Source organism: Notechis scutatus, chromosome 4 (genome assembly GCF_049901735.1).
Source record: "Notechis scutatus isolate UNSWTSFEM ecotype Mainland chromosome 4, rNotScu1.2, whole genome shotgun sequence".
NCBI lineage: Eukaryota > Metazoa > Chordata > Lepidosauria > Squamata > Elapidae > Notechis > Notechis scutatus.
In genome coordinates, this window is record NC_142012.1 from 59,102,366 (window position 1) to 59,125,387 (window position 23,022).

General features: G+C 40.0%; 1 protein-coding gene across 2 annotated transcripts in view; it reads right to left on the reverse strand.

Annotated features, from left to right (window-relative positions):
• Positions 1–23,022, reverse strand: part of STIM2 (stromal interaction molecule 2) — a 94,038-nt gene that overhangs the window by 48,719 nt on the left and 22,297 nt on the right. The gene's annotated exons all lie outside the window — the stretch shown is intronic.

Below are 23,022 nucleotides of genomic sequence, written 5' to 3' on the forward strand. Positions count from 1 at the left end.
AACAAAACACACACAGTTGGGAAGACGCCAGGAACCCAGATAAGCCTCGACTATAAAAGATAACTCACAATTTGCTTCCCAAGAATTGCTTCCCTTTTTAAACAGTGTTCCCAGCTGTAGCTAATGAAGGGAATCAGGGCTCGTTCCTCCCCCATAAGCCACGCAACTCACATTGCTCCCTTCTCCATTCCTCCCTGCTTGCCCTAGGACGAAGAGGGGGTGGGCTTCTTCCTCTGAATTCCCTCTGCCTTGCTCTACCTCTTCCCTGCTCTGCCCTGCCGGACTTTGCCCTTCCCCAGTTTCTTCCACAGCCACCGGAGCCACACTCCCACTCCCTGTCAGCTGCTCAGCCTCCCTCTTGAAATCAGATTCCAACAGGGGCATGACACCGGTGCCCTGTTTTCAGCAGCGATGGCCTCCTGCAGCCCTCTGCCAGTAAAAACACCCCCCCCCCCCAAAGCTGGTCCCTATTTTTGCAGGTAGAGAGTTGCAGGTGGCCATTGCAGCCAAAAATGAAGCTCAGGTAGGCCACCCGTGGCCACCCCGAACTCCATTTTCGCTGGCAGAGGGCTAGCAAAACAAACTAAAAATAAAACAAAAGGAGAGATGTTTCCCCTTTTGCATTTGAGCCTGCAGGAAGGGACAGGGAAAGAGAAAGGGAAAAGGGAAAGACAAAGAATTAGATGGGAATATGGGAAGAGAGCAAGGGAGGAAAAATAAGGAAAGAGGGGAAGGAAGAAGAATGGAGAGGGAAGGAAAGGAAAGGAAGGATGGAAGGAAGAAAAGGAGATAATAATGAAAAGGAGGGAGGGTCTGAGGGAAGCCCTGCCTTAGTACTTGGCCACCACAGGTGCCCCCGAGTGATGTCATGCTGGCCACGCCCACCCTGGCCATGCCTACCCCAGCCATGCCCCCCCAAAGTCAAACACAACTCTGATGCATCCCTCAATGAAATCGAGTTTGACAATGAAGAAGAGATATCACTGATTCTTTCCTAGCTTTTTTTATTCCTTAAAGAAGGGATAAATGATAATGCTAGATGCTGGGGTTTTTTCCCCCTTAATTTTATACTCTGCTTCTTCTTCAATCACAAATGCCACCATTCTCATTCTTCCTAATTTCGGTCCCTTTGTCCTCCTGATCTTTCTCCTCAAAATTGCAGCTCCTCACATCCCTTAATGTTTTACTTCATTCTCTATCTTTTCCAATACTTGACCCATATCAACATCACCCAAAAATCACTTATCTGCAATATTCCTCTTTCCTTTTATTTGTATCAGTATGCACTCAACGGAATTCTCAATTAACAATTTATTGTGGTGGATTACCCTCCATGCCACTGCTTTTCATTTTTAGCAATATTATATGAAGACCATAAAAAGAGTGAGAAGTAGCAAGCATATTGTGTAGTTTTAAATGTGGATGTTTCAAGCTAACAGATAATCAGAGTTGGAAGGGACCTTGTAGGTCATCTAGTCCAGGGGTCCCCAACCACCGGTCCACGGACCGGTACTGGTCCGTGGAACAAGTCCTACCGGGCCGCTGGTTTGCTGGGCGCCGCCATCTTTTTTTGATGAAAAGTGCTTCCGGTGAGCTTTTCCGGGTAGAAAGCTCACTGGAAGCACTTTTTCATCAAAAAAGAAGCGGCGTAGCTTTCGGTGAGCTTTTCCGGGTAGAAAGCCATTTCTACCCGGAAAAGCTCACCGACGCTGGCGCCGCCATCTTTTTGATGAAAAAGTGCTTCCGGTGAGGTCACCGGAAGCACTTTTTCATCAAAAAGATGGCGGCGCCCAGCTAATGCCGGTACCGGGACGCGCCATAAAAAAGGTTGGGGATACCGGGCCACGGCATAAGAAAGGTTGGGGATCACTGATCTAGTCCAACCCCCCCCACCCAAGCGGGAAACCCTACACCATTTCTGACAAATGGGAGTCCAATCTCTTCTTGAAAGTCTCAAGTGATGATGTTCCCACAACTTCCAAGGGCAAGCTGTTCCATTGGTTGATTGTTCTCACTGTCAGAAAGTTTCTCCTTATTTCCAGGTTGAATCTCTCCTTGTTCAGTTTCCATCCATTATTCTTTGTCTGGCCTACAGGCGCTTTAGAAAAAAGCCTGACCCCTTTCTCCCTGTGGCAGGCCCTCAAATATTGGAAGACTGCTATCATGTCTCCCCTAGTCCTTCTCTTTACTAGGGGGGACTAGTAGGGGGTTGCACAGCCCCCCATGTGCTTGCCAGAGGTAGCCTGACTGCCATTAGGTACTGAGATGAGATCCTCAGACCCCTTCTGAGACCATATGCTGGTGCAGTTGGCCCTGGGTTCGTCCTAATGCACGACAATGCTAGACCTCATGTGGCTGGAGTGTGTCAGCAGTTCCTGCAAGACGAAGGCATTGATGCTATGGACTGGCCCGCCTGTTCCCCAGACCTGAATCCAATGGAGCACATCTGGGATATCATGTCTCGCTCCATCCACCAACGCCACATTGTACCACAGACTGTCCAGGAGTTGGGGGATGCTTTAGTCCAGGTGTGGGAGGAGATCCCTCAGGAGACCATCCGCCACCTCATCAGGAGCATGCCCAGGCGTTGTAGGAAGGTCATACAGGCACGTGGAGGCCACACACACTACTGAGCCTCATTTTGACTTGTTTTAAGGACGTTACATCAAAGTTGGATCAGCCTGTAGTGTTTTTTTCCACTTTCATTTTGAGTGTAACTCCAAATCCAGACCTCCATGGGTTCCTAAATTTGATTTCCATTGATAATTTTTGTGTGATTTTGTTGTCAGCACATTCAACTATGTAATGAACAAAGTATTTAATAAGAATATTTCATTCATTCAGATCTAGGATGTCTTATTTTTGTGTTCCCTTTATTTTTTTGAGCAGTGTACATAGAATGAAGACATGTAAAACAAGGGGGGAAAAAACAAGGAAATTTTACATCCTTCTTGATGCCTTTCTAGCATTGCAAACAATTTTGGCTTCGCTACATTTGCCCACTGATTCACAGAATGCCTTTCAGTGCCTTTGAATGTATTGCTTTCTCTTTTGACAATTTCATGCAGTGCATTAATTGCAATATTCTCGCTCTTCCCTTCTTCTCAACTCATTGACTTTTCCTTCATAGATTAAGTCTTGTATAAGTTGACTTTCATCCCATTTGTCTCCAAATGACCCAACCACCTAAATGTACTTCTTTTCGGTTGAGTATTCAATTCACATCCATTCACATCCATTCATCAGTGACTCATCCCCTTTTTGGGCCAGCTTGCTATCAGCACAACCAAAGCCAATTTTGTTCCAATCACATTAACACTATTCTTTGCAAGTTAGCCTGTCTCATTTATCTAGTGAACCAACATTTTCTCTTTTCTAAAAGTCATTCACCATTTGCAAGACATGAGAGGCATCTAATACTCTCACACATTGTTGTGTTTAATTTTGAATGTTTTGTACTAAGAAACCTCCCTCTTCCCACCTATTTATTTGGGGGGACAGTGTAACTTTAAGATGAAGATCACTTTTAGGAATCAGCAAACTTAAGTCCTTGAGTAAAAGTTATCAGGTGAATTGTACCAAAAATGAATTAATTTACATTCTATTCCATATAATCACACCCCTTTCAAAGCCCCTGATTCATTTTCTATTTCTAAATAGTGCTAGCACAGGGTATCAACATCCTGTCTGTGATTTTAGAGGGCAGATTTAAAAATAAAAAATCCTTATGCAACACGTGGATTCAGTATCACTATTTTTTCCGCTGCACCTTTCAAACAGAGTCACTCAAAAAGTCAGGCCAATGACTCAGATTTCACTGCTTTCTTAAGGAGCAAAGATTCCAAGATACCTCAGGGGGTTAGCTAAATTTTGTTCGTTGGCTATCAGAACGGCACAAACTGTTCTTTTCTACCTTAGGGACAGAGATGGATAAAAAAGAAACTGAAAGCTCCGTCTAAAAGTTAAAACTGTATGGAAGTAAAAATAATTTTTGGATATACCAGTTATTCTACTTCTTCAAGAAAGACAACGTGGAGGGTATGTTTGTTTGAATTCAAAACTAAACTACCGTTTAATATCTTGCAAAACTTCATCAGCTCCTAAATTTTACTTGATAAGGGCAAACATGAACACATTGTTTTTTATTTCATTTTTGTTGTTTTGTAACTAATTTACTGAACTCAAAAGTGCTTGTTCCGTTTTCAAATACTCTCAACAGCTTTGGACTGGACTTCCATAACTCCCATAGACATTCACTCACTAATTAGTCCATAGCTCAAAGGTTCATCTTCTACCGTGTTTCCCCGAAAATAAGACCCTGTCTTATATTTTTTGTCACCCAAAAAGGCACCAGGTCTTATTTTCGGGGGATGTAATTCATTGACTAAGCTCACTTGCACACATCGCTCCTGGCCTCCTTTTTGCTGTCAGAGGCCTTCGGGAGCAAGGCTTTCCTGGAGGAAAGGATCTATCCAGAGCTTTGTTATCAGCTACAGAGGCCTTCAGGAAAGCCTTGCCAACCTTGCTGGCTGGAGAAGAAATGGGCCGGCAAGGCAGGTGTCGGGGTGTGCAAGGCCTGGCTGCAACTGTCCAAAGGTAAGTAAGGGCAACTTCACACCCCCATCCTCACCCTAGCTTAATTTTTATCCGTGCACTCTGGAGTGGGTGGGATCTTAATTAGGGCTTCTTTTGAGGGCAGGGCTTACATTGGGCGCATGTGTAAAAATCAAGCTAGGACTTACTTTCAGGGTAGGTCCTTCTGCATTTTAAATACATATAGGTTGTCCTCAAATTATAGAAGCCTTTTCCATACATGTTTACACACACACACACACACACACACAAAAAAAAAAAACATGCATTATGTTCTTGGTTGCCGTTCAAAGTTCTGTTACTCAGAAACTTTCAAATATTTGCTTTCATTAGCTTATCAATAACACTGGATTTTTTTTTCTTTTGAACTTGGTTTATTCAATTTCTCTAGCCAGCCAACTCACCCAAGTGACTCTTTATCTTCACTTTAAAAAAAACTAACAAAATTAAAATTGTAGAATAGGAAAATTTTCTAGCCTTATCATTGTTAACAAGTACTTGACAGCAAGTGCATCACACAGATTGAGGCATGAACTGCGTCATTTCATGAGGATTATTGTAATTTCCCTGGTTTTCATTTAAAACAGTTCATTTCCAATTAGGTACTGGGGGGAAAAAAATCTCTGTTTGCTCTTTATAAAGTTTCTTTTTTTAGGAGAAGGGAAGGGAAAATAGTGTCAGTTCCCCGGAAAACACATGTTACTTTTCCCAGATCGAATTCCTGGATGTGTCAAGAGGAAGGATAACAGTAACCAGACTGAAAAATAGAAGTGAACCATTTTGTGGGAACTAAGGAACAGACCGCATAACCAGAAACAAATTCTGTGCATACCTAAATTCATTTTGGCTAAGATTAATGCAATCTATTAACTACCGTGTTTCTCATATAATAAGGCCGGGTCTTTTTTTTTTTTTTTTGAGCCCCGAAAAAATGGCTAGGCCGTCTTTTTGGGGATGACTTAATTTCCCCCCCCCCTTTGCATCTTTGGGCAGGCGGGCAGCGATGGCTTGGATGTTGACCTCAGCGTTGGTGGGGCACTTCGTATCGGGGTCAACGCAGGCAGCACCATATCCAGGTGTGCAACAAGAGTACTTCCTAACGGCAAGCCCCACCACCACCATTTCCCCCCCCCCATTTCACATGTTTTAATATAGGCCTTAATTTGGGGGGAGGGGCTTAATTTCATTTCATGCCTATAAAACATGCTGGGACTTCCTATTGGGGGGGCCTATTGTTGGAGAAACAGGGTACTAGTGGTTCTATTGCACCTACTACGCTTTTGCTACTATCACTAGAATTCTATTTGCTTTTTAGGTGCAACTGGAAATAAAAATCCTACAAATTACAAGAAAGTGGGGGAATTCACAACAATACCATTTTAATGTGCTAATTGTGTTAGTTAATTTAAAATAATTATACCTATTCTGTGACATGATGGAAAAGAGGACAGGGATATATACATAATATATAATATAATATATTATATTATATTATATTATTATATTGTTATATTATATTATATTATTATATTATATTATATTATATTATATTATATTATATTATATTATATTATATTATATTATATTATATTATATTATATTATATTATATTATATTATATTATATTATATTATATTATATTATATTATATTATATTATATTATATTATATTATATTATATTATATTATTATATTATTATATTATTATATTATATTAATTATATTATATTAATTATATTATATTAATTATATTATTATATATATATATATATATATATATACACATACACATACACATACACATACACATATATATACATATATATATACATATACATATATATATATATATATATAGTAGATTAGATATGTCTAGACGTAATAAAGAAACATGATTTTATTCAACTTGAAACATATCATCACTCCAAAACAGAAATACCAGATGAGCAAATCGCAAAACAAAAACCAAAAAGAAAGTGACAGGATTAAATCAGATTTCATTAACTTTGATCTTTTCTAAGAAAGACTAATTCCAAAAACCTCCCTTAGAAACAATCATTTCCCAGTTCCATTGCTTTAATTTAACACAGTTTTTAAACAAGGTATTACTCACACAAGAGTTTGTCCTAACTTGTAACCAAAGCTATTATCCTGGATTTGCTTTGGTATTCAACAGGGAAACTACCAGTAAATCAATGCAATAATATTTTCACTACAATGGCAAATGTGTAGTCTAATTCAACTGTACTAGAATTATTTGTATTAATGATTCTCAACCTGTTGTCTGCAACCCCTGGGGGGGGGGCTGTAATGTTGTCACAGGGGGTACACAAAGAAATGTTATGATTTAAATTTTAAGTTAAGTCTTGGTGGTCTGTGGCTGTGAGCCGTGGCCACAAAAGGTATTTAAAGAGGGGAATGGGACAACTTGCCACAGGCAACTCGCTGCAGGACAATCGCTACGGGACAATTTGACAATTTTATTTAGTTCTTTAAAATAAATAAAAATTACCTTAATTTTTGCCATTCACATTTCATTCTGTCCCTCTTTTGGCATCCTTTCTTTAATGCAGAGATGTCAAACTCAAGACCCGTGGGCCAGATGTGCCCCGCAAGGTGTTTAAATCTGGCCCTAGAAATAGCAAAGGACTGGCCTTTGGTGCCTCTAGCAGCCAACATGAAACACGTGAGGGCCCCCCCCATGCCTATTTTGGCTGGCAGGGTGCTGCAGGAGGCATCCATTCCGTCTCCCCACCAGCCGACCGAGGAGAACTACAATGCTGATCCAGCCCTTGAAGAAATCCAGTTTGACACCCCTGCTTCAATGATTCTATTCTACCATTTCTTTGATATTAGCGTAACTCTTGTCCTGCAGCGAGTTGTCATGTGGCGAATTGGCTATGGCAAGTTGGCTACGGTGAATTGGCCACAGCAATTTGGCCGCGAATTCTCACAGACCCTTTAAAGGGGGTCCATGGTGAAGAAAAGGTTCAGAACTATTGGTTTATATAGCACAATTCTTTTTCTAAAAAATATGATCATTGGATTCTGGAAATTTAAATTGTTTGTATCCCCTTGAGTCAATATCTTCCTTAAAAATATACTCTTCCTTGAACTAAAATACAACTGGGACAAAAGCTATACAAAATAGGGAGATATTTCTAGCTATTTTATAAGAACCTCGAATGTTTCTGTAAAAGTGAACTGATTCCTGGGGCAGTTCATATATCAAATTCATCCAAGCATTTGTATAGGATTAGTCAATTTCTTCAGAAAAGACAGGCATGCACACAGACACTTCATGGGAAGAGTTTCAATGAAGTTTTAACTATAAGATTTAGAACTTTTAAAAACTGCAAATAAATTGTAAATAGGTGGATAAAACTTTGGTTTTAAAAGTTATAAATGAACAAATCCAAATAAATTTGAAATAAGATTTTAGAATTAATTATAAAGTGTTCTTCCCCAGGAAAATGATGTTATTTTCCTTTAAAAAATACTTAAGAAGAAAATATTTTATTAGACACTAGAGGGAACTAAATAGGTTACAATTAAATGAAGAGAATGCTTACAATTACAGAATGTAGTAAAATATTCTAACATTAGACATATAGAAAGGATATTTTTGAAGAATGGATTCAGAAGTTAATTTTAATAGCATCTGCCTATATGGAAAGACTGTATCTAAAATATATTATAGAAGAGGAACAAATTCTACTTGGCAAGATCAAGATTGAGTTGAAAGTGGATTTAAAAATAATAAGCTACAAAAATAATGCCTTACACTGAACATACCAAAGGAACCAGTTTATATCTTAATAATTAAAAGGGATACACAGATAACAAACCAAGACTATCACTTAACTTTCTTATATTGATTTTACAAAAGACACATATGCTTTGAAGAATCTTGTGAGAAGGGACAATTTAGAAATGAAAACAAATCAAGTTCTAGGACATTATTTTAAGATTGAAAACTAATGATCAAGATTGTGAAATGTAATAGGAAGGAATGTAAAGACGGTTTATTTGATCTCTTAATGGACTTTTGGTGACATTGGTGGAATTACAATATAAATTTGTTTATAGATAAGACATGGTATAAATGAAGAAGACATCATTTGCTATATTTTAATGAAGATAATGTTACTAAATTTGTTGATACTTAAGATAAGGGGGGAAGTCATTTTTTATATATTTCTTTTCTTTTTCTCTACTATATTCTTATTTTTCTTTCTTTGCCATTTCTTTTTTTCTGCCTCTTTCTATTCTTTTTAATATTCTATCTTTTTTTACAGTTGGATTAACTTTTACTGTTATAATTATAACCTTTAATTTAAAAAATTACCACAAAAAAGTAAAACAAGTTTGAGTCAACAGCAATAATAATGCAAAGATTAGGAAACAGTTCAAGAGAAATACATTACCTGCTACAGAGAGTTAAATGCATAGAACTTAACAATACGCTATTTTGCATACATGCCAAGGTTTGCTAAGCACTGAAAGTACAGTGACATGGCTATTGGCATTGTCCATAACTTGTCCTGGATCATTTTAAGCCAGAGGCCACGATTCTTCCTATGTGGCAGGTGCTTTCCAAAAAGGCATAAGCACCTGAGAAAAACAGGGAAAAGGACACGAAAAGGATATATCACCATATATCTCAAAAATTCACACTTGGCAACCTTATTGGGGGGGAAAAGGGCGGGGGGAGAGAAGCTACCATAACTATGATTATATGCATGCAGAAAAATACACAAGTATGTCTGCACATGTACTAACATAATTTACCTCATGCTGTCATTTTACATATATCCATGGGTAATGCGACATACCTTCAGGAAGGTATGAAGAACGGCTGCAGGGTTTGGGTTTGGGTTTGGCTAGTCTAAAGAAAAGAAGAATCAGGGGCGGCACGTGGTATTCCAGTATTTGAAGGGCTGCCACAAAGAAGAGGGGGGTCAAATTATTCTCCAAAGCATCAGAGGGTGGGACAAGAAACAATGGTTGGAAACTAACTAAAGAGAGAAGCAACGTGGAAGAACTTCCTAACAGTGAGGACAATTAACTGGTTGGACAACTTGCCTTCAAAAATTGTGGGTGCTCCATCACTCGAGGTTTTAAGGAGAGACTGGACAGTCAGTTATTCGAAACAGTATAGGGTCTCCTGCTTGAGCAGGTGGTTGGAGTAGAAGACCTCCAACGTCCCTTCCAGCTCTTCCAAGTGTGGCTAATCATATTTTAATCATTTAATATTATATATCAAATGAATATAGTTTGTCAAATTTATAAATTATCAGATGCAAACACTAGTAAAGTACTGTCTGTTATGATCGCTTCATGGTTTGAAAATGTAATTCCGATTTCTAAATTGAAAACGTTCTAATATGCATGGTCATGTCAATCCCTGTAAGAGCTGGATGGCAACCTTGGCCTGCCACAGCTAGCAGATTCTAGCGAAAGAGAAAATTTCTTCTGCAAATGATTAATGACAGCAACTGGAAATGACTGCAGTGCCAAATACAGGAAATACAAGCAAGGAAACAATGTGTTTTTAGCTTCACTGGGTTTCCTCTATACTAATGAAAGACACAAGGCCAGAGCAAGATCTTAACCGAGATCTTAATAAAGTATTATTTTCAACTACTTGGAAGGAAAATGTCTCAACTACAATACTTGTACACAAAAGGAGGGGTGGGCGGGAGGAGCAAACCCACCCTCTTGTGACTGCATGCTTAGTGTGACCTGGGTACCACAGATACAAAAATACACCCATTTGTTCCATCTGATTCTAGCTATCATCCCACATCAGGCGTGTCAAACTCAAGGCTTGGGGGCCAGATCCCGTTTGCGGGGTGCTTAGATCCGGCCAGCGGGGCTGCCCTGGAAACAGTGAAGGACTGGCCCGTGGTGCCTCTGCCAGCAAAAACAGAGCTCGGGAGGGCTGCTCGTGACCCTCCTGAACTCTGTTTTCGCTGGCAGAGGGCTGCAGGAGGCTATCGCGGCTGAAAAGAAGAGCCCATTTTTGCTGGCAGAGCGCTTGGACCACCACAGGTGCCCCAATATGATTGATGTCAAGCTGGCCATGCCCACCCTGGCCACAACCACTCCGACCCCCTGAGGTCAAACACAACCTAATGCGGCCCTCAATGAAATCAAGTTTGATACCCTTGGCCCAAATTCTACCATAGCACCAAGGTAAAAGAATTTTGCTAATATAGCAAACCATTAGAAAAATATTACTAAAGAAAAAAGAAAAAATTAAATTAAGCTGTATGACAAAGAAACACAGACACATTGATTTCCTGCACATTTGTATTTTAGTGCCTCAAACATCTCATGAAATTTATACAGGCGTTCATTTAGGTACAATTTTCTTCTACAAGATAGCCCAGAAAGAATAAACTGCATGAAACCTACTGACAAAATGGCATTATTTGGTAATGCTTTCCCATAAATAATTGAGAAATCCTATACCAGTAGTCCTCTAACTTATGACCACAGTTGAGCCCAACATTTCCAGTGCTAAGCAAGAAAAGTTGTTAAGTGAGTTTTGCCCCATTTTATGACCTTTCTTGCCACTTTGTTAAGTGAATCACTGCGATTGTTAAGTTAGTGACACAGTTGTGAAGTGACTCTGGCTCCCCCATTGACTATGCTTGTCAGAAGGTCGCCAAAATTGATCACATGACCACAGGACACTGCAACCATCATAAATATGAGCCAACTGCCAAGTGTCCAAATTTTGATCACGTGATTACAGGGAAGCTGCAACAGTTGTATGAAAAACGGTCATAGATCCCTTTTTTTCAATGCCGCTGTAACTTTGAACGATGACTAAATGCATAGTTGTATGTCGAGGCTACCTGTATACTTTATTTGCTATGTCAGGAGCATAAAATAGGAGATTATGAGAAGTATTAAAAGGTAAAAGATTCCCCTCGCACATATGTGCTAGTCGTTTCTGGCTCTAGGGGGCAGTGCTCATCTCTGTTACAAAGCCAAAGAGCCAGAGCAGTCCAAAGACGTCTCCAAGGTCATGTGGCCGGCATGACTAAATGCTGAAGGTGTACAGAATGCTGTTCATGCGGACAGAGTGGTTCTCAGATTGGATCCATCGTTCATTCCTAAAGTAAATTCAACCTTCCACAGAGCGCAGGAGTTGGTGCTTCCAAATATTTGTCCGAAACCATCTCATAGACTGGAGCATCAATGGCATCGACTTGATGTTCGAAGGGCGTTAAGCATCTATCTAGACCGCACGGCGGCATTTTGAAAATCTGAGGCTCTATTCCTATCCTTCAACCCATCCACTTTAGGACACAGGGTGTCGTCGACGACCATTGGTAGATAGTTGAGAGCCACCATAGCTAAAAGTTACGAATGCCAGTCCATCTCAGTTCCTAAGGGCATTACAGCCCACTCGACAAGGAGTGCGGCAACATCAGCAGCATGGGCCACACGGGCTTCCATAGACGAAATCTGCAGAGTGGCAACTTGGGCTTCACCATCGCCCTTTGTCAGAAATTATAAAATTGATGTCTATGCCTCAGCGGACGCTTCATTTGGCAGAAGAGTCCTGCAGAGGGTCCACAGAGTTTAGGAGTGGATTTTGATCCAGACGGAGTCCCTCCCTAAGGACAGGCCAAGCTTTGGTATGTCCCACTTCTGGATGCTCTGAACAGCTCATGGGAGAAAGGGCGTTGGTACTTACCTGATACGCCCGTTCATTGTGAGCTGTGAAGAGCACCCAGCCCCACCCATTTCTTTCCATCTGGTGGGGTTCCGTTCCGGTCAGGGATCTAGATTCTGTGATGAGTCCCGGACTTTGGCACTCAATCTTCGCAAAACTGGGGGACGCTGAGGAGGTGTCCCGTGGAGGAGGAGGAACGTCCCGGAGTTTTAAGTCCAGCCTTTCCAGAAGAGACTGAAGCACCTCCCACTTCTGGATGCTCTTCACAGCTCACAGAGAACGGGCGTATCAGGTAAGTACCAACACTCTTTACCTTCCCACCAAAGGTGTTCCCTATTTTTCTACTTGCATTTTTACATGCTTTCGAACTTCTAGGTTGGCAGAAGCTGGGACAAGTAACGGGAGCTCACTCCGTTACGCGGCGCTAGGGATTCGAACTGCCAACCTTTCTGATTGATAAGCTCAGTGTCTTAGCCACTGAGCCACCGCATCCCTATATGAGAAGTTTTAAGAGGGTATAAAAGTGTATCAATCTTCAAAACTATCTTGATATAAATATTTTCCTTGAAGTAGCTGAGTCTTCAACTGGCTTTCATGACTACGAGAAATAACTCCAGAGGCACCTTTCAGTAACCAGTGATGCATCTTGTCAAGTGATCTGTGCAGCCTCCAACAAGCATGCAGATAGTTAAACTTCAAGAGTTGATTACCTAAAACCTCGATAGTCCAAAAAAAAAAAATCCATTTATTTTGTTTTGTAAGAATCTATAGATTTTATTGTCACAAAGTTTGGAATATATAGAGACCCAAAGAAAATATCTTAACACATTCTACGGTTCAGTTGTACACTTTCCAAAAATATTTTTCCAGTACAGGAAATAGAGGAATGGGTGACACCAGACCAGGAAATGCAATCACAGCTTCTGAAGGCAAACCTTTCTACTGGTTAATTGTTCTCACTGTTAGGAAATGTCTCCTTAGTTCTAGGTTACTTCTCTCTTTGAAGAGTTTTCATCTATTGTTTCTTGTCTTGCCTTCAAGTGCTTCGGGAAATAGGTTGAGCCCCTCTTCTCTGTGGCAGCCCCTCAAATATTGGAACACCATTATGTCACTCCTCCTCCTCACTAGAATAGCCTTACCCCATTTTTGCAACCGTTCTTCATATGTTTCAGCCTCCAACCCCCTAATCCTCAGAAACATGTGATCCCCTTTTGCGACCATCTGATGAGTGGAGTCAATGGGGAAGCCAGATTCGCTTAACAACTGTGGCAAGAAAGGTTGTAAAGTGGGGCAAAAGTCACTTAACAGAAATTTTTGGCCATAAGTCAAGGACTACCTCTAGTTTAATTTTCTCTTTTATTAGATTTACAGCCTCCCATACTCAAGCAACCCACAGAGAAGCCACTCTTCCCATTTTTATTCACCAACCAAACCCCAGGAAGATAGTTTGAGCCCGAAGTTACTGCTAGTAACAAATTGCACTGTGAGCTTCCATGACAGAAGGTGAACATGGAACTTCAACCAATGTCACATCTGGTGGAGCTTGTTTAAATTGAATTGAATTTTGAATTGAATTGAATTCTTTGTTGTTGTACATATATACACAGTATGCATACAACAAAATTCACAGTAGATCTTTTGAATTCTAATGTATAGTGCAGTATTGGTGCAGTGTCGGGGTTTCGGTTCAATGTGTGGAGTGTGAAGGATGTGTGTTTGTGTTTATTTTCATGGTCATGATGTACACTGAAGATGGTGTTTGATTTCGTTGTATGAGGTGCAATGACAATAAAATAAAACTACACGTAACAACCAGAGACCAGACCCAACACACACACACACACACACACACACACACACACACGACAATCCCCAAACAGCCCCCCTACCCAGGGGTGGGATTCTACCAGTTTGCACCTATTCACTAGAACCAGTTGTTAACATTCCAAGCAGTTCGGAGAACCAGTTGTTTAGAAGAAATTACTGGCCTAATCCTGTACGGAAGGCAGGAAGGAAACATTCTGGTGTTGCTTACAGAAACGGCCTCTCCGTTAACCCTTATTACATTTTGGCAGGACTAGACTTCCTATCTCAGGAAATTCTCTGAAGTTTTTTCCCCCTCCTCTGCTGCTTGTGTGGAGTGACCATTTAAAGTTACAATGGCACTGAAAAAAGTGACTTATGACCATTTTTCACACTTATGATTGTTGCAGCATCCCCATAGTCATGAGAAGCCAGCCAAGGAGATGCATGCCTCGATGTGAGTGATATTGAGTTGGCCACACCCAGCCAATAACATGACCACCAAGCCATGCCCACCACCTAAGCCACGCCCACAGAACCAGTTGTTAAAAATTTTGAATCCCACCCCTGCCCCCACCTGCCAAAATTCCCCGCCCCCTAAAAACACACAAGCATCCACACAACAGATCAAGTAATACTGTCCAACAACTCATTGATGGTGATCCTTAAGTTCATTGTTAAGTGCAACTATAGCTCTGGGATAAAAACTGTTCAGAAAACGTGTGGTCCAAGTTTTAATTGTTCTGTATCTTCTGCCAGAAGGCCACAGTTCACAAAGATTGTAAGCAGGATGGGAAGAATCTTTGAGAAGGGGCATTGCGAGCCTAGTGCTGGCTGCACCACAATTATCAGGCAGACTCAAGCGTCTCGCAGCTGCCACGGTGCTCTGGGGACTGGATGGGGGGGTGAGGATTTAATCCCGATGGCCAGAACATCCCCCCCAAGGGACAATCCTGGAGACGAACTGCAAGATTGTCCCCAAATGAAAGAAATGGCCGCCACTGCCGAAAAGGGACAGAAGTGCTTAGCGGCAGCTGCGGCTCGTCCCAGGCAAGGGAAAGTGGATCGAGAGAAGGTGAGTTGAATAAGACGCCGACTCCCGCCCCCAGCCCGGGCCACATGGGCTCTCAGGGTCACCTCCACCCAAGTTATAACACAAAACAGAAAAAAACCAGTCCACCAGCAAGGAAAGTCAAAAAAAAAAAAATAAGCAAAAAAACGCAAACTGGAAAAAAGGTGCGAAAAAATGAAAGTGCTAAACCAGCAAGCCAGCCAGCTGTCAAACATGATCTAAGCCTCTCTGCGAAAAAAAAGCTTCATACAGGTGGTGAATATTCTTCTCCAATCCTAACTATTCAGAGCCCTTAAAGGGTGGTCTGAACACACTGAGACCGAGTGAAGAATTGAGGACCGTTACCAGGGGGCATGTCCTCAGTTTTTCAACTCGGTCTGCAGAGCTAGGAGACTAGAGACGACCCCATCCTGGACTTTCCCTTCGGCTCAGTGGAGAATGTTGTGCAACTTCCTCAAACAGCGAGATGCGAAGATGTCGTCCAGGGCTGGTAGCTGGAGCCCGATGATATTTAGAAAAGCTCTTTGGATAAGGAGCTCTAATGAAGATCAGCTTGGGAGCAGCTCCTCATCCAAGGAGTAGCCTGGCCAAAGGCCATTTAGGGCTTAGTAGGTTAATGCCAGCATTCTGTTTTGTGCCCGAAAAAAATGACTGGCAGCCGCTGCAGATGGCAATGTGTTAACATAATATAATGGCATCAGTCATTCAAAGCTGGTAATACAGTTGCTGTGTTTTGAAGTGAAGCTTCCGGGCCATTTCCAGATAGCTTCTTATGTAATGTGTGGCAATAATTCAATTGAAACAAGAGGTTCCCAGGCTGTGGGGAAAAAAAATACTGGAAAGTTATCCCCATCCAAAGTGCGAGCTTTTCAAATCTGTGATGCCATCGGAGCTTCTAAGAATATTTGATACCGGGATAGTCCAACACCATATACGATTATCGGCGTATAACACGCACTTTTTTCCCTGAAAATAGGGGGCAAATGATGTGGCGCGTGTTATCGCCGATATAATGTTAAGAAGCCTTCGGTGAATGCTGCTGGGATCGGGATCAAGGACACAAATGAAAGAAGGGGAGGGAGGAAGCAACCGAAGCCTGTCCTTCTCTCTGGGTCAGCTTCTCAGTCGCTCTCTCGCTCCTCCACCAGCACAGGAAGAAACTGCTTCAAAGAAGCGGGCGGGGGCTTTTCTTGTCGCCGCAGCTTCCCTGAAGCGCCTGTTTCTCCCCACCCCACCCCATCCGCCCGCCCGCCCGCCCGCAGTGCTCCGCTCTGCCTGCCTGCCTGCCTTCGTTAATGGTTGAATCGAACAGCTTCGGCTGAGTAAAAGAGGCAATAGTTATTATTCTCAGCCGAAGCTGCTCCCAAACAACCAGAAACTAAGGCAGGCAGGCAGGCAGGCAGAATGGGACACTGTGGATTGAAGCGTGCACGCGGGTGGGAGTGGGGGGTGAAACGGGCGCTCGGAATAGCTGCGGCGACAGGAAAGCCCCCCCGCTTCTTTGAAGCAGTTTCTTCCTTGGATGGTGGAGCAGCGAGAGAGCGAAGCCTCCTTCTCTTCTCTTCCCCCGGTCCTTGCAAAATTTTCTGCTTGAAACCGGTCCCTGGTACAAAAAAGGTTGGGGACCACTGATTTACCTTATAAGTGGTAATAATATTAATAAAAAAAAGTTCTGAGCTACCCTTATTTTGCTTCAAACTTTTTATTTAGAAATTTAATTTTTTTCCTGAAATTTCCTCTTAAAATGAAGATGCGTGTTATACGCCTGTGCGTGTTATACGCCGATAAATACGGTACTTTTAAGGCACTGCAAATCCCAAACGCGGCTATAAGCCATTGAATAAAGCAAAATATATGTGTGAAGTTAGCATTCAGGCTACAATCATAACTATGTTTTTACTTATACCTATTATCTTGGAAGAAATTGACAAACCAAATAAATAAATAAATAAATAAATAATCTAGAAGTCATATCAAAAAGACAAGTAAAAAAGTCGGGCAGAGACTCATAAAGGAAACTTGAAATGTCTTCTATCATTCTATTAAGATATGTTAAAAAGAGGTTGTAATTAACAGCAATTGGATTAGCCTTGGACATCTAAATATTACGTAGTATTTGTGCTGAAATTTTGTATATTATTTATACAATGTATTAATCCATAGGATGTTGAAAAGAAACTAAGAGTGCTTCAGACACATTTGACATGGATATATTTATTCATGAACCACCATGAATATTTATTTCTCCAAGCAGAAAGATAAGCTTTTAAAATAAATAAATAGATCTAACTCCACCTTGCTCAACTACTCCAAAATAGCTAAGCACGAAATAACATCTCTCACACATGAACAGAGGAATTACTTATATAATGTATACTTGAAGAGGAGGGAGGAGGAGGAGGTTAGAATTAATAAAAGGTTAAAAATAAACTATTAGCTTTGTATACCCATATGATTAATGAGAACCTGTTGGAATGTATGAATATTTGGAATGTATGAATATAGCCAACATTTTTTTTGTATGTCAGAGAACAATGGTGAATTGTATCAACCTATTTTTCTTTTAATAGACATATCTCTATTTTAATATTTTAATTTCAATAAAGGCTTTTTGAAAATAATTTTTTTAAAAAAAAGAATTAACAACAAATAATGTTCAGGTATTATATACCTATGCAGAATTCAATATATATGGATACAGAGTTGTAACTCACAGTGAAGCTTTCACAAATACACAAAGGTTTTCCAGAGCAGACTATGCTACTTTAGTCATGGACAATCTCTCTTTAGCTCTCTGCAGCATGATTTGAGGGGGGTCGCTCCTCACATGTTGAGTTCTACATGGTAACAACATCCTGTCCAGGCAGGACTACATGTAGTCCTCGACTTACAATAGTTCATTTAGTGACCGTTTGAAGTCAACAGCGGCATTGATAAAAGTGACTCACGACAGTTTGTCACACTTACAATCACTGCAAGCAGCCGCACTGACGGCGTGATCAAAATTCAGATCCTTGACAACGGACTATTTATGATGGTTGCGACCACCCAACAAGCCAATGGAGAAGCCAGATTTACTTAACAACCGTGTTTTTAACTTAACACCTGCAGTGGTTCCCTTAACAACTCTGGTGAGAAAAGTCGTAAAACGGGGCAAAACTCAATTTAAACTAATGTCTCGCTTAGCAACAGAAATTTTGGGCTCAATTGTGATCATAGGTCGAGGACTAACCGTATCAGAGATTATACAATTAGCTTAAATGCATTAATAAAACACTGGTTCATGCTTTCATGCTACTTTTCATGTAGCGACTACATATCAAAGGAGGCTGATGAGCATTGCAATTTTCTTCCCACACATTCTATGCTCCCCCTAGGGACATTTTTCTAGCCTTGTTCTTGTTTCTTTTACAAACAATAACCAATTCTCACTATATATTTGCAAAAGAGGAAACAGATTGAATATATGCAATAATAAGAGCAAAAAAGCCAGGTCACACCTCATTAGCAAGGTAAATAAACAGTAATGAAGAGGGTTCTTTTTAATTTCAGTACCATAATATTTAAAAAACATTTTAATTAGAAAAATAGTTTTAAACCTGTGTTTTATGTAAATAAGATTTATCTCGCTTTTTCAAAAAGCAGCTGCCTCTTTACAAGGATTTAGAAACTAAATTATGTTAAGACTGCAATCCTAACATTTGAAGTTTAACAGATCTTATATCAATTGAGATAAGCCCTACAGTTAATGCTATAAAATTAATAATTGTAATTATCCATAATGTGCATTATGAGGACATTGTTTTCATTTTGCACATATTGTTTCATTCAACGCAAATTCCAGATCAAATGTCATTTTAATGTTTGATACAATTTGTCACGTCTCTATCATAAGTTTTGCTAGGATTAAAAACAAACAACCCCAACCCCCCCGTAAAAGTGAAAATCAAAAGAATTTAATCCACATCCATCTAAACAGCACAAATTAAGCTTCATAAAAGAACACAGTGTCCATTGTTGTTCTTTACACTTTAATTGCTTTCTTGCCAAATAAAGATTTAAGCAAATGAAATTTATGAGACTGGTATCTACATTCCTTTTAATAATCCAGAACACATGGCCTGATCTTGGGACTCTCTGCCAAAAGTATTTATTTGTAACTTAGAGAAACAGAGAGTAGAATATGTTTTTGTTGTGGGATTCTTTCTTAACTTCTGATAAAGAGATAAAAAGGGGAATTAAGGGGCAAGGAATGGAACAGAACAGAATAACAACAGAAATTTGGGGCTCGATTACTTGCACAAGGTTGTATAAAGGGAGGAATGTATGGATATAAATATTACTAAATAACCAGAGAAAAGACTGCCTTGCCAATAATCAGTAAATTAAGGATAATCCATTTTCAACAAAAAAATGATTGAATAGTTGTATAACATTTTATTGTAACAAATCAAAGGGTCAACACAGATAACTCAAAATGAGCAACGAACAGAATTAGAATCACTTTTACTGATTTTGAAATTATCTTAATTCAGTGCCAGAGAGTGAGTGAGTGAGTGTGTGTGTGTGTGTGTGTGTGTGTGTGTGTGTGTACCACACATATACACACATACCAGAATAATCTCTGAGTTTTGTCTGGTTCAAATTTGGCACTGAATTAAGATAGTTTCAAATTCAGTAAAGTGATTCTGATTCTCTCTCTCTCTCTCTCTCTCTCTCTGTGTGTGTGTGTGTGTATACATAGAATTATATGGATGATAGTATATATATATACTCTCTCTCTCTCTCTGTGTGTGTGTGTGTGTATCTCATATATTTATTCATTCTCATATTCTCATATATATTCATTCTATCATCCATCCATCCATCCATCCATCCTGCCAGATTGTGAACAATGCCCTGGATTAACTTCTAAAGTAAGAGATTATTTTTTTGTCCTGCTATTTATTACAATATAACAATAAACTGTCATACTTGATTTGCTGGACATGAATGTACATTTATGTATATTATGTTTATTCTGAAGAGAAACTACCTTCATTCTTTTGAATATACTTACAGAATGCATTTTGAAATTACACAGTAACAAGGTAATGATTTGAATAAACAATCTCTGCACACCCATACATTAAACTCATCAAGGAAAAATGGATCTCTGTAGACTTCATTTCTTGATGTAAAGTTAAAGAGAGGAACAAGAATTAGTTTTCCTCACACGTTGGGAAGCTACATTAAAATATATATATCATCTATTCCCAAGTATCAGTGATACGTTACAGGTTTTGCACTATTCTATATGGTAGAGGCGGCTCCTGGAGAAGTGTCTTTTTGAAGAAAGAAAAATTTAGTTTTGTATTAGTCATTTCTTCCTGTAGAAATGTTTTTAAATAATCGCTCAGTCAACCCCAGAGGTTGCTTGATTTCTGCAGCTCCGCCACCACCAAATCAAATTGCGAATTGCCAAGAGGGTGTGCTTCCTCTTTTACTAAAGGTTCACTTTCAACCATGTCCTCAAAAAACACTTACCCACAAGGCAAATTATACAATAAGAAGATAGACTGTTCTGGAAATCAGTGCAGGCATACTTGTTTCTATGTCAGAATGCTCATGATGATTTCTAACTATTGTAACTCATAGCTCAAGTATTAAAGAGGGTATCAAACTTAAAGACTAAAACTGTCCTATGGAACTCCTTTGAGTTCTAAAGCATCTACTAAAATAGGGAATATAATCTTGCTAAGACTACAGTCAAGCTAAAAGAATATACAAAGAAGTTTAAAAAAACAAAGATCTGGCTCACCACTGAATATAAGCACAATTTTGGTTAAGCTAATCTATTGTCTCTCAATATTACTTCAGATAGCTTCAATCAATATTGTTTCAGGAGCCAGGTAATTAGTCTAAAGTTTCCTCAAGTTATCGTAAGATATTCATTTTGGCATCAGATGTATTTAAAAACATAGCCAGTAGATTGACAATGCCATTATATGTAAACTTAGATCTGCAATTAAAAATCAAGAGAATTCAGACAAGGCAGAGAAGATTCCAGAGGCAAAACCAAAGTCTGCAGATATATCTTTTCTGTTAAATAAATAGATGCTGGACAGCAACATTACTGATAAAAGAGAATTTACCCATTCAAAATTCAGAACAAATTCAGTAACTATAAGATTTGATTTGTAGATGGGACAAAAATATGTTTCAGTTATAAAAGCTTAGGATACTATATAATTCCTATTCAAAATATTCGTATTCAAAATACATATATTTCTCCTATCTTTCAAACTTTACTGCAGGCCCTATTTTTCTAGGTTATAAAGAAGTAGATGTAAAACAATAAAGTGAAGCGGAATTCAGATAAGGCAGCAAGGTTAGTGATTTCAGGGGTGGGATTTTAACATCTGTAAATTTATCTCTTCCATTAAGGAAGCATCAGTGTCAAGAACAGCTGGTAACACAGGTGCATCCCTACTCAGAAGATAAACTTGATTGCAGTGATTTACACTCTGTTAACTCAAGGCTGACACAGGAAAATTAGCTCTTTCCTGAGCAGCTCTTGAACATGGTCCAGAAAAGGAAGTTTATTTATTAGATTAAAAAGTAATTTAAGGCAAAGATACATACATAATATTCCTTTCTCCTTTTATTCCCCCTACAACAAGCCCGTGAGATGGGCTGAGAGACAGGGATTAACCTACAATAGTCGCCCTGCCAGCTTTCATGGATAAGGCAGGACCAGAACTCACCATCTCCTGGTGATTATCCCAAAGTTACTCAGCCAGCTTTCATGGTCTCCCAATTTCTAGACTGGTGCCTTAGCCACTAGACCACGGGTCCCCAAACTTGGCAACTTTAAGACTTGCGGACTTCGACTCCCAGAATTCTCCAGCCAGCATGCTGGAGAATTCTGGGAGTTGAAGTCCACAAGTCTTAAAGTTGCTAAGTTTGGAGACCTCTGCACTAGACCAAGCTGGCTCTGGTTCACCCAATGCAGCCAACATGAGCAGCAACTCTTCCTTATATTCACGCTGCCTTCCGAGCCAATTCCAGACTCAACATACTCAAGCACATTGAAAATTCTGACTTGCTCCTGAATTAAAAGGAATAAATTCAGCATCGCTATCAATTCTCACTTATGATGCAGACATAAATTAGTTGTGGGACTCTAAATCCAGAGACAAATGCAGCCAATCTAATCCTAAAGCGATTCATTTTTCTACAAGGTGCACACCGGAAGAATAAAAATGCAAATAAACATATATATATATTTGGTAAAATCAATTTAAGACCTACTTTTAAGTCCGAAACCAATGAAGAAATTATATAGGCACAAAATTAAGCAGGTGTAATCAAGTCAGTGAGACATTGCGCCTGCATAAATAAATACATTTTCAAGAACAACCTCCCCTTATGCCTGAAAAGTTTCTGATCAGTGTGTTACCTGCTCTAACATATAGCAGTGAAACACAGACACTAACAAAGGTGGGATTCTACCGGTTCGGGCCTGTTCGGGCGAATTGGTATCTCCAAAGTTCAGCTGTGAATGAACTGTTTCGCTCTGACAATCAGCTGTTGGACCCATGCACCTGCCTCGGCTCTAGTCTGTGCTTTATTTCTGGGGTTTCCAGCTCATCTGATTCGCGCGGCACAGTGGATTGCCTCACGTCAGCTGTTTTACACACAGGACTTGCAGCAGAAGGTGAGTTGCAAAGCGAAGCGCATGCTCACCGAACCAGTTGTTACACCGGTTGAATCCCACCCCTGGACACTAACCTCACAATCGACACAAAAGCTACAGGTGGCACAAAGAGCCATGGAAAATTACATGCTCGGCATCACAAGACAAGCTAGAAAGACCTGC